This window comes from Odontesthes bonariensis, chromosome 22 (assembly GCF_027942865.1).
Source record: "Odontesthes bonariensis isolate fOdoBon6 chromosome 22, fOdoBon6.hap1, whole genome shotgun sequence".
Classification (NCBI taxonomy): Eukaryota; Metazoa; Chordata; class Actinopteri; order Atheriniformes; family Atherinopsidae; genus Odontesthes; species Odontesthes bonariensis.
Window position 1 is genome coordinate 16,362,596 of NC_134527.1, and position 15,059 is coordinate 16,377,654.

The 15,059-nt window shown below is 38.0% G+C and overlaps 1 protein-coding gene across 1 annotated transcript in view; it reads right to left on the reverse strand.

The window, feature by feature from the left end:
- brinp1 (bone morphogenetic protein/retinoic acid inducible neural-specific 1) overlaps positions 1-10,139 on the reverse strand; it is a 110,950-nt gene extending 100,811 nt beyond the window's left edge. The window contains exon 1 of the mRNA XM_075455998.1: positions 9,735-10,139. The gene's annotated coding sequence lies outside the window, so the exon portion shown is untranslated. The remainder of the gene's footprint in view (positions 1-9,734) is intronic.
- Positions 10,140-15,059: the final 4,920 nt, after the last annotated feature.

Consider the following 15,059-nt stretch of genomic DNA (forward strand, 5'->3'; position numbering starts at 1 on the left):
CTCCTGATTGTGTTTGACTTGCAATGCAAGCCCAGAGGGAACGGCATAAAGGTCTGCTTTACAACTGAATTTCACATTATTACACTTGTTTTTAGTTAATCTCAAAAATCACATTATTCAATGTCCTTCGGCAAGACTGTCTCTTTTTTTTTATATTTGAGAAAAAAATGCTTTGAGTTTTCCCCTTAACCTTTTTCAGTACAAAGCCTCTGGAGTTTTGAAAACCAGTTCTGTAATTGTCATCACCCCCTCGGTCTCCATCTCACGTCAACCCCTTGCTCACGTATCCCCATACTCCGTCTTTCTGTCACCCCAACTCCCCTAAAAGAGGATCAAGAGAGAGGCCCCTTCCAATTTCTCTCCACCTCTAATAGGCACTTTCTTGCGTTACATGATCACTGGGTGTCAAGATTAAAGAATGGCTACTGCTTCCCAGGGCAGACATAGATGGGAGACAGAGAAAATAGCACTCCATAATTACTGATAAATCGAGCACACTGTCTCCTCTCCCTCCACTTCCTCCCTATCCACCTGGCCCTGGTGTCAATGTGAGGGGCTGAGCAAGTTAAACTGCGAAAAAAAGTTGACCACGCCAGCCACTTTTTTTGCAGTGCTGATATTGCAGTTAAGTTCAGGCAATTCAGGGCCAATCGAGTGACTTGGAGCTTTTATTCACCCTCCATTCGTCTCTCCTTTGAAGTGGGACGCTCAGCACTGGACTTACATAAGGCACCTGCAGCCACAGCACAATGGCATCAGCTCGCAGTGTACCAAACTATACCGTACTAAATTCCCAAGCAAACACAGGTAAGCTGCCATACAGAAAGCACAATTTTTCCCTTTAATCTCTGACAGGGTTATAACCTGTCTGAGCAAGCAGTGCAAACGTCCCCTCAGCACTGGGCGTTACACAAGTGCAATGTAAGTGACAGTGACTGGTTTAAGAAAAGGGAAAAAAAACAAAAAAAACAGCTGAATGGGTCTCTTGCCTCCGCAAAGCAATCGTGATAGGTTGCCAAGTGGCAACCCACTGTCATTGTTTATTAATGACCCCAGTAGCCTTTGTGGAAACAAACGTGATGTGAATTGAGTACAACCATGTGTGACAGACTGTTCTTCATTAGGAATGTTTTTGTTTTTTTTGAGATGATATTGCTTATTTCCTTTTTTTTTTTTCTTATTTAAAATTCTCTAAATTGCGTCAGCTTTTAGGAGGCCAAGCATCATATATAGCTGTTTGGTCAGGATTTAAGACATCAGGTAAACGCAATCAAACAGGGTAATTTTGCGTTATTACGCAACACAATAACAGTTGGGCCATGGTGCATTTTAAACTTAGCCACCACTTGTCCTAACCCTAACAAGTATTATTTTCTAATTCGAAACAAGTGGTCAGTTTTCTAAACCTAAACAAAAAATGATAGTACCTCAACTTTGCCATAATATCATGTTGCTTATACCTAACCAAGTACACTTTGTGGTTATATGTCACCAAACAGTAACATAAACAGCAAGACAATGCAAGCAAGGAAACAACTGTCCAAATCTGGTTCCAAAATATGCCACAACCTTTCATTAATCTGCATTATAAAGACCTTGTTGTCTGTTCACAGGTAAAAATTTGAGGATGACATTGGAGTACCTGGAGTACGCATGTAATACTGTTGCTACTGGCGCTTCAGAACACAGTCACCAAAGGAAATCTTGTGTGTCGTCACTGGCACAACACGCTCTGACATCACGGCATCACTTTTTTGTATACCATTAATATTAATATTATGTTTATGCTTAAGTTAGACACTTAGCCATTTAAAGGGATGATACATTAAACATTAAGTCAACCTTGAAAGCTTTTGTTCAGTTCCTTTTGGCAGCCCATGAGAGCTACTGTCAATGAACATGACAGCATGAATCGCTAAAAGAGGAGATAAGATGAGTGATATGTTTCAGAGATCTTGAAGAGGTTGGCCTGGGATCATTGGTTGATCTTAAATTGTTTAGTAGCATTAATTGTGCAAAATGATGCCTGTTGCAAAAGCAGCTACAATAGTGCATTGTACGTGTAGCCTAAATGTACACTGACATTTTAAAGGATGCCTCCCTTTCAAGCTCTGACCCTCTTCATTGCTATCGATTTTATGCCATGTGAAAAACCTATGCAGTGGATCTGGGGAATATGACAGTGAAAAGGACTGTGGTCATCCCAGAACATAAACCTTTGACTTTAAGATTAAGGACTTTCATGGTCAAAACAAACACTGAAAATTAAAGATAAAAGTGTTAAGAAACTACTCTGAACAGCTGCAAAATGTTTAAAGAAAAAAGTTCCTTTCCCATAGTCCCCTTTTTATCTTTAAAAAGATAATGCTTTATCCTCTTCTCTTGAGACGATGCTGACAGTTGACCTAACATACAGTGACTGCTGTTTTGGATTAAGCATTTAGCACTACAAAAAAACCAAAATGCCGGTTTGCATTATGGGTGAAAATAATATCTTTGGTATATGCCCTCAGATGAAATTGACAATTTTCAAGAAAACGTTCCCTACTGTGTCTCCAAATGGAGCAGCAATCTTCCTTTATTGAGGAATGGAAGTATTGATTACATTAATTTATTTTACAGTTTGGTTATTACAATGAAATCTTTTTGATTAACTGAGCCGACTACGAAAAAGCTCTATCTACGACAGTATCTCTCAGTCCAACATCTGCCTTCTCGCTTCATTTCTTATGGGATTGGGGAGTGTGCCATTTTAGTAAATGTTTTCTTTTCTTTTTTACTGTTTAATGCAAATTTACTCAGTTTTATCTGTGAAATGCTTTTAAAATGCCAATGATAGTGATTTTTAAAAAATGGATAAATTCTTAATGGGCCTATTTGCCATTATTGGAGACTAAATAGTGAAGAGCCAGGCAAGAAACATATAGCAATAGTTGGGTATAAATAACAGTCTTTTGATACCCCAGTCATTAGAGAATGTTAGATCAAAAAATATATACTTTCTTTGAAATTAGAACATTTGCTTTGAGCAGAGGTTTACAGACGTAAAGGCATGTATAAACTTTATAATGGGCTGCCTCCATCTACTTCCTAGTTTCTACATTTCAAACTGAGCATCAAAATTGATTGACTTTGGTTTGTTGTTTTTAAATTTGTGCCTTTTTTGATGTGTAGTTTTATGAATTTATACAATACGTGTTGGTCTAACTATAATCATAAACATAATTCAAAGAGCATTGATCAAAATATAAAGATCAAGTTTGAGAAGAAGTAATAAGAGCAACATATAAATTCCTTTGAAATGACTGTATATATATAATCTATTAGCATATTCTTTATTCTTCACCTTGAGGCAAATCTAGTTTGTATTCAGCAATACCATGAACAATTTTATAGCCTTCTCATTGGAATTTGCCTTTAAAACACAAGTAGTCATGAAAATCCAACTACAGCAGTGGATCCACAGCAACTGAAAGAGCAATTCCTTATTGAAGTAATTTTTCTTGCCTGATTCATAAATTAAAAATAACGATTGACTGATTAGCAGACATTAATCAGGCCAAAATAAAAAAAAAAATAAAGAAAATTCTATTCAAGATAGGAAGCTACACAGTAAAAAGCCCTGAGGCCAATGCCAATGATAAAAAATATGCATGTATCTCTAGTCAATCAATGTTTTTCAAGCTGCATGTGACAGGATGTGGTGCTTAAGCAGCCATGCTCCTATACTTAGAATGCAAACATGCTGCTAGTTCAGCCATTGGGACATGTAGGACTGACATTAGTGAACATGAGGGGTCTATGTTTAGAATTCTAATTAATATACATGTCTGCTGTTGTGGCAGATTTTCAGCCTGGGCCATTCAGAAGATGCTCAGTGTGCAAGAGAGACACATGGATACAACCACACGCAAGGTCAGGTAGATTAAAGGGGAAAAAAAATCTATACGTGAGCGCTTCTGTGTAGGTGCTGCGTCATGTCATTTTGTGTGCTACTTCTGGAGTCTGAAGCACAGCAGCTTTCACAGCACCAAAGTTGTTGAAGTAAAAGAATGCAGTGCTAATCAACTGCACTTGCTACAAATCACATTAATTTCGCTTTAGCGGTTATTCTTAAGGGGAAAGACATTGCTGCTTTGATTAAGTATTCCTTTCACAGATCCAACCAAATGTTTGTCTGTACTGCACCGTTGATGTCTCAAAATCAGTGATTTTAACTCATGTAAAACTTGAAATGTGGGATATGATGAAACTTTGGTCAAAACATATTCAACTTAAATTACCTGTGAAATCAAACATAGGCACAGATTTTCTGTATGAGACAGTAGACAAAGTTTGTCACTCTATATACAACAGACTTAGATAAACACATAATACTCTGAGGTGCTGTTGATGTATTCTTTGTATTTTATTGTTCATTTATCACAGTGTCCTTGTATAGAAAGAAATGTATAAAAATAATTGCAAAGTCTTACATAAAAAGATAAATCTCTAAAAGGGCTGCATACATCCGTTTTGAATTTCCCCCATTGGGGTATGAATAAAGTATTTTTCTATTTCTATTTCTATTTCTACAGTGATCTCAACAATGCATTCAAATATCTAGTTTGCAATGTGCAGGAACTAAAATTGACTTCATCATGCGGCAGAACGTTGAAATCGATATGTTACCATGTCTTACCATAAAGATAACAGGTGAGTCTACAAGTCACCACTAATAAACAAAATAATATTGTTGATGCTGATCCAATCCTATCTGGGTCATAATATTATAACAAAACTAAAGTTGTTGGATTAATGGGGAATTCCTATAAGATCTTTGCCACATAAGTGGCAGTTTTTCTTACAACCTGCAATACTGTTCCTCTCCAATTTGAATGTGATCAGTCATTTATTGCAACAAAGATTGTTGCTGCCCTGATCTGTAATATAGGTCACTTATGCTGGGAGCCACTGGCATCAGCACACTGACTCACCAGCATCACATTGGCCATGGGTCAGTCTCTGACTCCCCTCCCACTGAAAAATGACTGCTCCACTGTTTAATTTTTCTAAATCAGGACATAGTGTATGTACTGAAAATAGCAGCGTCTCATCTCCATCCAGCCACCATATGATAAATCCCAGACAATGTGAAATGCTTTAAAAAAAGGTTTCTCTCTTTTTGAGGAATAATCAGTTAGCTAAAACGTTCCAGTAGGGAGAGTGTCACACTTGTTAGTCAGCGAAAGGGAAGGCTGGAAAAGATTAAAACCTCGACTGCAAGAAAGCCTGATTAAAATTTTTCAAACAGATCATCTTCCCATGAATTTAAAATATATAACTTTTTATACGGAAAGACTTATGGAAGTAAGTTGTATTCCGTTTTTTTTTTTTGTACAGAAGAACAACATGTGGCTAATTGGATTCTAATTTTTTAATTGGCCGAATATGACGTTAGTGCTCCCTGTTACACTGACGGTCACACAAAGTTTGCGAATGAGTTTCATCAGCGAAACTGTTAGTTAGCTAGATCTGTTGTATCAAAATAAAAGATTTGCTGACTGCTTTTATTGGTCAACTAATTTTGTTTGTCATAATTGCTTTCAGTGACCTGTCACGATTAAATTCTTCTCCAACATGTGAAACAAAGAGCTAGTTCTTTTGCTGCCAATTACAACATTTTGTTTCGCAGTTAAACTTTATCTGCAGCTCAGGACTTCTAAGTAAGAATGAATTTTTCTTTTTTTATTCCTTTTTTCTAACTTCAACTGGAAGCAGTGACTTTCACAGAGGAAAGAGAGTTGGGTGGTAATTATCTGTGGCTCATTACCATAGCACCCCTTCCAGGTTATAAAGTACAAAGTAATTTGATCCACTGTTAATATAACAATATTTTATAATGCAACTTTAACAACACCTTAATTACTTGTGAGGGGTGAATGTCATGGTATGTAGCGCTGAGGAAGTTTTACGCTGATGACTTTATAAATTATGTTGGTGGTGGACGTTTTGTTGTCACACACAGTTAACATGTTAAATGCAACAACATACTGGCGTATGGCCTTAGCCACACAGTATTTCATAGACCCAGAATTGCACTTACAGTGCTGTACAATCGAACAACTACCCATAAATTTTCCAAAGAGATGCAAGAGAGAGAGAAAACCTGCACAAAAAAGCCAATTACCAGTCATAGCTGCACTTTATCGTCATAGAAACTGGGGCCCAAAGATATTTTACCACACAGAGGACTGTATTTTGTGTACCTCAGGCACAACCTCTAGACCAGAGTAGATCAAATTATATTGCTGCAGGGAACAAGGGAGGCAACAGTGAAACAAATTAAGTTAAAGGTTCTGTGTATAATTGGCGAACAGTGCAGACCTCTGCAAATCAAAACATCACGTTCCCTCTAACATTAGGCAAAAGATACAAGTAGGGTTACAACTAGTGCTGTCTCCAAGCCAGCAAAGACCAAGGCACTGTCAGTCAAGATAAAATACTGTGGTTACTGCTATGTTGTGAGAATTATCATATTCTAAAGACTAATAACTTAGCTTCCTGGCAGTGCCTGCTGGTTCGGGGTGGTAGAGGCTCAATTTAGCATCACTTTTCCATGCAGCATCTCCCACCTGGCAACTACCAGATGGTTATTAAAGATGCTTAAATCACATGGCTGTTAGAGTATGTTATCTTCATGTAATAATTCTAAAAGTTAACATCAAAAGTTAGCTTTTTTTAGAACATAGTTGAAATTTTGCCATGCCATTCTTTGTTTTGTGACCAATGCAACATTCAAAATACAAAACAGACGTGTTGCAAAATCAAAACTGCATGTAAAAAAAAAAAAACAGGATTTGTTTTTAGAACCCGAATGAAGGATATACATGTCTGTCAATAACTTTGATATTTCTCTTTGCTTGTAAAGTGTTGATGTGCAGTTCAGATCTTGAATGTATCATAAAACACTTATTTCTACGAATACATTCATACTGTGGCCTCATGCTGTGACTAAAGAAAAATGGAAATAGGAAGAGACCAGAGATAAGCCGCAGTACTTAGTCAAAGACGTGTGTGTTCTGAATTTGTAAATAGTTGATGAAAATAACATTGACACTGTTGTTGGGATTTTGGGTCCGCTTTCAACTTGCCTGAGGCTTCATACAAACTTTGGCTTCACATAGCACTCACACAGGCCTATGCCCTCACAAATCCAAGGTTGTCTTCTCAAACAGTAATCGCTGGTTTTCCACGTTTCGCTGCATGCACAATCGACAGAGGGTTGAGCAGATGGGCATCACTACGCACAAAATATTTATATATAAGTTTTCTTTAAAGTCCACAATAAATAACAAAAAAATATATACTTTTGGAATTGGTCATTACACTATTATTGGAAAAAAAATTACAGTGAACAAGCTTTTCATTTATAACTTGTAACCATCCTACCAACCTTTTCCTGTTTTCATATGAAGCGATAGGCTGATAATTGTTATTTTGAACATCACATCGTACAAGGCTTTTCTGACCCATGTGATCTTGCACGACTGCCAGCAACATCACACAGGTCAGATAGTCTCCAGCAGAGGTCAAGTGAATCAGCTGCCTTTCCAAAATATAGTGAACTTGTCAGTATTTGAGACATTTTGTCATATGTCATTATGTGTCCCAATTGTTTGTTTCTAATAAAAACAGATTTTTTCCCATACCTCTGGGGAGGCAGCCTTCTGGCCACTACAGCTGCAGCCAGCACCCACAAAAAAAAAAAAACAATGCCATGCCAACACAAGAATACAAAGAGATACAGAGAGGCAGAGAGGGAGAGAGCTGGTGAGTTCTGCCCGTATAAGAAAAGCACTGTTCTCTATCCACTGCAAAGTTTGCTGATACCATCCTTATCTATACACAAAGGTGACAGAGAAACACACTGTGTGAAGGATGAATAGATGAATTCTGCTCAATTTCCCATCTTGTCCATACTATGTCTATTACTTGGTCTTGTCATTCACAGTTACATGCTTTGAGAAAAAAATCCTCCATAAAGCCACTACCAAATACTGTGAAAGGACTTCTACTTCTGCATATTCTCTTTTCAGACCTTAGACGCATGATCAACACTGGGTCATCTAAAGCCATGACACAAATATAGCTTTAAGCTGCTGCTGGATGTAGATTAAGAATGCTTTCCGTTTGGAAATGATAACATGTTGCCAGCATTCCACCATTGAAAAGGCCACCAGATTGAATGACGCATTCTGGATAAGGCAGGTTTTCTACTGCAATTTCCACTGTCAATACATTTTCTTGCAGTGCACATTTAAAGAGGAGGGTAAAACAAGATTGAATGGACAGGCTGTTTTTTCTTCTTTTGTTTTTTTCAAACCAAACTGAACTGTTGAAATCTATACTGATAATCATAAGCTTTGTGGAACTTTTAGAATTGTATATGACCCATTACTGTGATCTGTAGGCTACAGTGTTATTAAAACCAAAACTAATGCGTTACACTGTGAAGTTGCGTTTCTACAGGATTAATTAGTTAATGTTGCATGGATTTCTACTTAAGCCCGATTTTCAACAGTGACAAACAAACTGCATCGGCAGTTACGGGATACCAAATGAATGCCTCAAAACCAATTTCAAACAGAAGCTGCTTCTCTAATTTCATATAGTTGGTATCAGTATCATGCACAGTTATCTTGCCCGTGGCCACATCATGACACCTAGTGTAAAAGTGCATGAGCTCCCCTCGCAGTTAGCCAGTGGAACAGCAATCACAGTAACTTGAGGGAACGGCAACTTTGCCTTACTGGTCACATACACGCACACACACCTACACGTCAAGTCATGCATGTACGTGCTTGCTTCCGTGTACGCGCATTCTCACGCGCTCAGAGCTTGATACAGGACAGGCCAGAACGCGCACAGAAACACATAATCAGCTAATTAAAGGCAGCAAGTCTTCCATAAGATCGAATCCACAAAACAACAATAAAAACAACAACAGTATCACGGCCACTGATTCCATATAAACGCGGGGATGACACTCTTCAAGTTAATGCAGTTTCCGAAGTGAAATGGTCGATATGGATGTTAAAACCACTACTGGAGAGCAAACGAAATTAGCTTCAATAGAAATGTAGATGCCGACTGCACAGTGATCCTGCAGGGCCGCTGAAATTACCTTTAGCCTACTCAGAATGTTGCCTTTGTAATTCCGGTTGGCAAAAGCCGCGGCAGGTCTGCGTAATATGCAAACCCCAAATTGTGAGATCATTCTTTCTCTCAATGTTTTATGCCCGTTTGCGTCCGCTGCGTTTCGCAATATCACCTCGGACAGACGCTGCCTCACAACATGCAGAAACAATCCGATCCAGTACACAGAATTCTGAGACTATTTGAATATTGTTTGGAGATGAAGGGTTTATAACACTGTGAGACTGTAAATCTGACGACCCCGCGAGCGCTTCGTCGACATTCAGTCCGGGCGGCGCTTGACGGGACTTATAGGGCGATTATTTAAAGGTAGCTTCACCGTGAGAAATAGAAAATAATTGACTCTATCCTGGAAAGGACAACACCGGCCACTCTAGTAACATGCTGACCGCGCATCACCACAATTGTGCCACAATGTAGACTTGCCTCCCCAACCATAACCTCGTGGTCAACCATGGACAGAAAATAAATGTACATTAATGATAACCGTCATATTATCTTAGATTTCCAAGTCGGTAGGCTACAACCGTACTTACCTAAAACTGACTCCCCCCTCTTGGCTGTATTTGTGGTCCAATGTTTGTTAGTTCTCTAGCCAACAACTTCTGCTGGAGCATATGTATCCAGTGTTCATGCTGGTGGCTCAGTCGGTGATGTTGGATTGCGGATGATTTGGCAATCCTTCTCATGCTCAAGAGAAAAAAATCCTTCGTTTCTGCGTGGTCTCGGGCATTGGCGCGCAGAGGTTTAAAGTAATGAAATCCGTCAGGAGGGCAAGGAGAAAAGGGAGCGCTTGAAGTGAGATTTATGTCGACGTGTTTGAAACAGTTCTGTTCCCTTTTTTCCCCTCACTGTAGGAGCCGTTTTGCGGGTGGAGAGGTGTGGGATGGATATCTAGGAAGGGAGGCTGGGATTCACAGGCAGAGGGCGAGAAAGGGGAGGTACAAAGAATACAGTATCGTATTGTAGAGGACGGTCATGGTAGACAGTAAGGGGTGGGTCCGAGCGTATCAAGCCGATGGCAATGGCCCTGGTTGATAACAATAAAAGTCGTGTCTAATCTCAACTGATCAACTAAATGTTGGCAACAAGGGCGTTCAAACACTTTTCATAGTTTAACCATGAATAAGTAGAGCATAAGAACTGAATAAAAGTTACCCTCAAAAACATGTGGGACACGTCTATTAGCATTTATTCTGTGCATTTCTCTAGTCTTGTGTTGTCTTTTTGTTCATTGTCTCCTTGATTGCTCTCTGTTCTTGTTCTTAGTTGGTTTTTGTTTTAGATCATTTTGTTCATGGTGATGAGTTATAGGTTTTATAACCTATAACTCATCTGCTGTCTGTTTTAGTCCAGTCTTTAGTTTTCTTTTATAGTAGCATTTGAGGTTCGCCTTTGTTGTTCTTACCTTTGACCAGTTCCGTTTTGTTTCTTCAGATAGTTAGTTTTCTCAGACTTCATGTGTGCTCACCTGCATCAATTGTCTCAGCTGTACTTATTCACTAAACAGTTCTCCACTACGTTAAGCTCCTTGGTTTCCCACAGTCCTTGTCAGGTCCTCGCCGTTTCAATCTCTTGCTCTATTCCAAGTGTCTCTTTTTTCTATTCCGGTCATTTTAGTCCTGTCAAGTTTAGTCAGCGTTTTGATTTTGTTTTTGCCAGTTTAAGTTTTATGTATATCCGGCTTTGTCACGCCTTTTGTTTGCAATGAGTAAGTTCTTTCAACCTTTGTCTATCGCCCCCAGATCATACTGCAAACCGTAACAACGCCATTTATTAAGCAAAAAATGGATGTGCAAAAAAGTGAGACAGCACTAAGCTGGGGGGGAAAGTGTCACGCCATTCAATGTGTAAACGGTGTACTTTAAATGCAAAATGACTGACTGGGATTTAATTTGAATTTAAAGTGACTCGCCGTTAAACTCTTTAATACAATCCAAAATGCGAGTGAGTGAAACGTAGGTGATCGCTGTCCATGGTTCTGAAAGAAACTCAACAGAAAGTTAGGTTCTTGTAAATGGCACTGAAACACGACAAATTCTAATTTTTTTAAATTACTATAACGTGTGGACACAGTTAATGCTTTTTCTTATGAATGTAAGGTCTTAGTGTCTTTATTTAGTGTTTTCATGAAACTGAATAGCTCTCCAGATGGCATAATAACATTAATCTCATGAGGTGAATGCTTCAGTTTTTTCTTCTTTTTTTTTTATTTCAAGCAACAATTCACAAAATCCAATTTCGTATAGCAAGGTTGTTGTTGTTGTGTTGGTGGAACGCTTTCTGCAACCCTGATGGCTGTTGGTATTTGACAACAAACCTGGTGAGGCATGGCATGATCACAGTCTCATATTTCTTCAGACCACCACCTCAGTCATTTCTGCTGGATTTTACTGTGTTTGATATCAAGTTTTGACTATTTCAATGAATCTGCCTTTATCAGGTTACCTTGAGCATGCATCACACAAGAAAACATTAGTATAATTGACAGTCAAACTGCATTACAGGTTTTCAAGATATCTTCAATTATTATGTATCCCATTCAGAATGATTATATAACAATAATAGGGAAATAGACATATCCAAAGAAATGTGCAAACCTGAATTTTTGACTTGAACTGCTAAAATTTTCCAGCTCATAGTACAAACAAAGCAATATACTTGTTTTGACAAATCACCCCTTGCTGAGCATGCACCCTTGTATACATACATTGTGTTGATACAAAATATATAAATAATCACATGAAGAACATATTTCTACGGGTATTAGAAGGTTAGAAATTAATTTTATCTCTTCATCGTAACTCATAGCCCTGGCATGTAGAAATGAATTATTTCAATTGATTTTGACATCAGCTGGATCAGCTGCAGTCACAGGCAGTTTTGCAACTCACTAGCTCTCCAATGGCCCACTTGCAGTCAAGTGCTTGGAGCATCTACCAATGAGCAAAGAACCTGGCGGGAGCAGCATTGCATAGAACTCAATGAGGCTAAATGGATAAATGGTGCCGTTACAGAGTCATTAGCCAGGAAGTGGTGGTGACACGTGACAGGTTTATTTTGCAGTAGGAGAAATCAAATCTTGGGGGGTTCACTGAAGTTGCTACTTTTTAAAATGCTATTGGTTGTCAGTAAAAACTGAAACTCCCCTTTTATTCACAGACTTTACTATCACTGACACATATTAGTATCACGGTATACGAGGCACATTCAATATTTCTTCTCTTGTCGTTTTGAAAATGGTATCTGCAGTTGACTACGAGAATAACATCAAACAATAACAGAAGAGTTCACACCCTTCGTTGCTGATTAGATTTCCACTAAAACAAAGCAAATGTCATCCTGTCTTTGATACACAAGTCAGGAGATTTTCAATGAGGCTCCCTGAACCTGTGTAGTTGCATACTGAAAAGCTACATCATATACAATAAAGTAAACAGCCCTTGATGCAGATTTGTAGCTACACTTTATTCTGTGCATTACTGTAACCTGTCAAGAAACACTGGGGAAAAAAATGATGGTCAACATTGCCACATTGACTCATCAGTATGACTGTGGCATTGAGTTTATCTACTGCGTTATGATATGTGCTCTACATTGTGTGTTTGTGATTAGCCGGTGATAAGGGTGTTGGAGGATACTAGTGAGAAACTGTTGTTCAAATAAAAGACGGTGTAAAATAGCCAAGAAAAGTCAGTATTATTTAATATCTATTTATCTATCTATATGAAAAAAAAAGGTTTTTATGCGTGAGAGGCATTGAAAACTTGGTTCATTTCTAAAAAAATAATAATGTCAAAGTGCAGTGGAAACTGACTCACAAATAGATGATGACACACAGAAGTCACGTGACTTGTGAGAGCAAACGAGGTTAAACTCTTCAGTTTGTAGTAATATTAAAAGGTGTCGTTTTCCATTGTCTACTTTGTTCTCTGTCACCAGATTCCTCATCATTTTGATGTATTTGTTGTTTTCCTTCATCTGAGGTTTGAGTAGTGCCTTTTTTTAATTACAATGTCTCCTTGCACCATCTTTTTCTGCAGTTCTGTTGAAGTGGTGCCACCTACCACTTATCTTGATCAACCAGCTCTCAGTAACAGAACAGCAGAAGTGGAACGGAAAGCATGGGAACTCATATATATTTCAGATTTTCTGACACTGTGGATAGATTTAATGATACAGTTGGATGGAAACCCAGCTACAATCACAATTAGAATAAAACAGCATGTATTTCAAAATCATCAAAACATTTTCACACATGAAAACAGAACAAGTTGTGAGATTCTTCTTGGATCTTTTGATCTTTTTTGTTGATAATAGAAACTGAAATCTAACAGGCTTCTTAGATATTAAGCATATTAGATGTTACAGTCAAAATGAGGTGTTCTCTTGTTCTGACTCAATATCGCCTTCAGACTAATAACGTCAAGGAATGTTTGCCTTAGGCTGAGCCAGCAGAGACCTGATTTGAGGATAGAGAAGGATCTTGTTCGTGATGACTCAAATAAATTCTAAGTTAACCAAAAAATGGACTACGTAGGTCTTGGATTATTTCAGTACTTCTTAGATGTGCTCACTTTTTTTTATTTATATTTCCTGAGAAAGGTTTTTGTGACCTAAAAGTCAACCTTCTTCTAAATATAGAAGGTGAAAAGTGTGTGCTGAATTTAAGTTTTTTTTTTTTTTCCAATTACATTATTTTTTTGGGGGGGGGATCTAATTCTCAGCAATGAGTCGAAGCTCACAGTCTGCATTTTCTCCATTAATTAGTCATTGGATCTCATATATATTTATATGGATGAGGTACCATATGTGGAACTGTGTATGTGCTAGACTCGTAGACTCATGCTCAATCTCAAAACTAATGATGAAGTCAAAACATGAGAAAATAGTTTAATTATAGAACACTTTACATCTCTCACTAGAAATAATTGAATCAACTAATGCAAAAGAATCAATTAATTTAGTTAATACTTAGATGTGTAAGGCCAACCGCTGCAGATTTCCCATATGAATTACATTTTTGCAGAATACTTTTTACAAAAATATAAAAAGGAACCAAAAAGGTGCAATACGCAACCTTAAAAAACTGGAGGATATTGCACAGAACAACAAAAAAAATTGAAACCCAACTTAGAGCTCTTCTGTAAGCTTTTATATTTCTCTTCCTCTCTTTCTCTTATTGAGAAGGCTCACTGAGGTCATTCTCTCTCTTATTAGGGTTTCTTTCCCCCAAAAAACTACTTGTATTGCTAATTTTAATAATTCAAAAAGTGCATGCATGTTTCACTCACTGCAGCAGGGACACCTGAGCATGGATGACTATGCCTGGTCAAAAGGGCTTCCAAATAAACACACCAGCTCAATTTACAGTAGACAAAAAAGGAGACTGACTTTTCTCACTGGTAGGAATGCTGTTACAGAACTATATCCTCACATTATCCCTTTCACCCACGAATAATAACTGTACTCCCACAAAGATAGAGTACCAGTGAAAATCAAATTGTGCCAGGATAATAAAATGCATCTTTCATTAGGGAAAAAAAACTCAACTTCAGATTTGAAGAAGCACCTGCAAGTTAAACACCACAACACTGGTGACGCTAGCTAAACAGAAAAAAAAAATAAAGGATGCAAGCTTTCAACTCTGCAAAAGCTGCCATTCTGAGGGAAAATTAATGAGCAGAGAAGATGCTAGCAATATAAAATGCAGAGTCACCAGCTTCCCATAAGATCATTAATTAAATCTCTAAAGCTCATTAGAATATATGTATGGAGCCCCAAACACTTAATAAGATGCTGTAAAGGGGATATCACATCCGTTATTCCTGTTAATAGCCTGAAGAGTTGTAGTGTTGCGA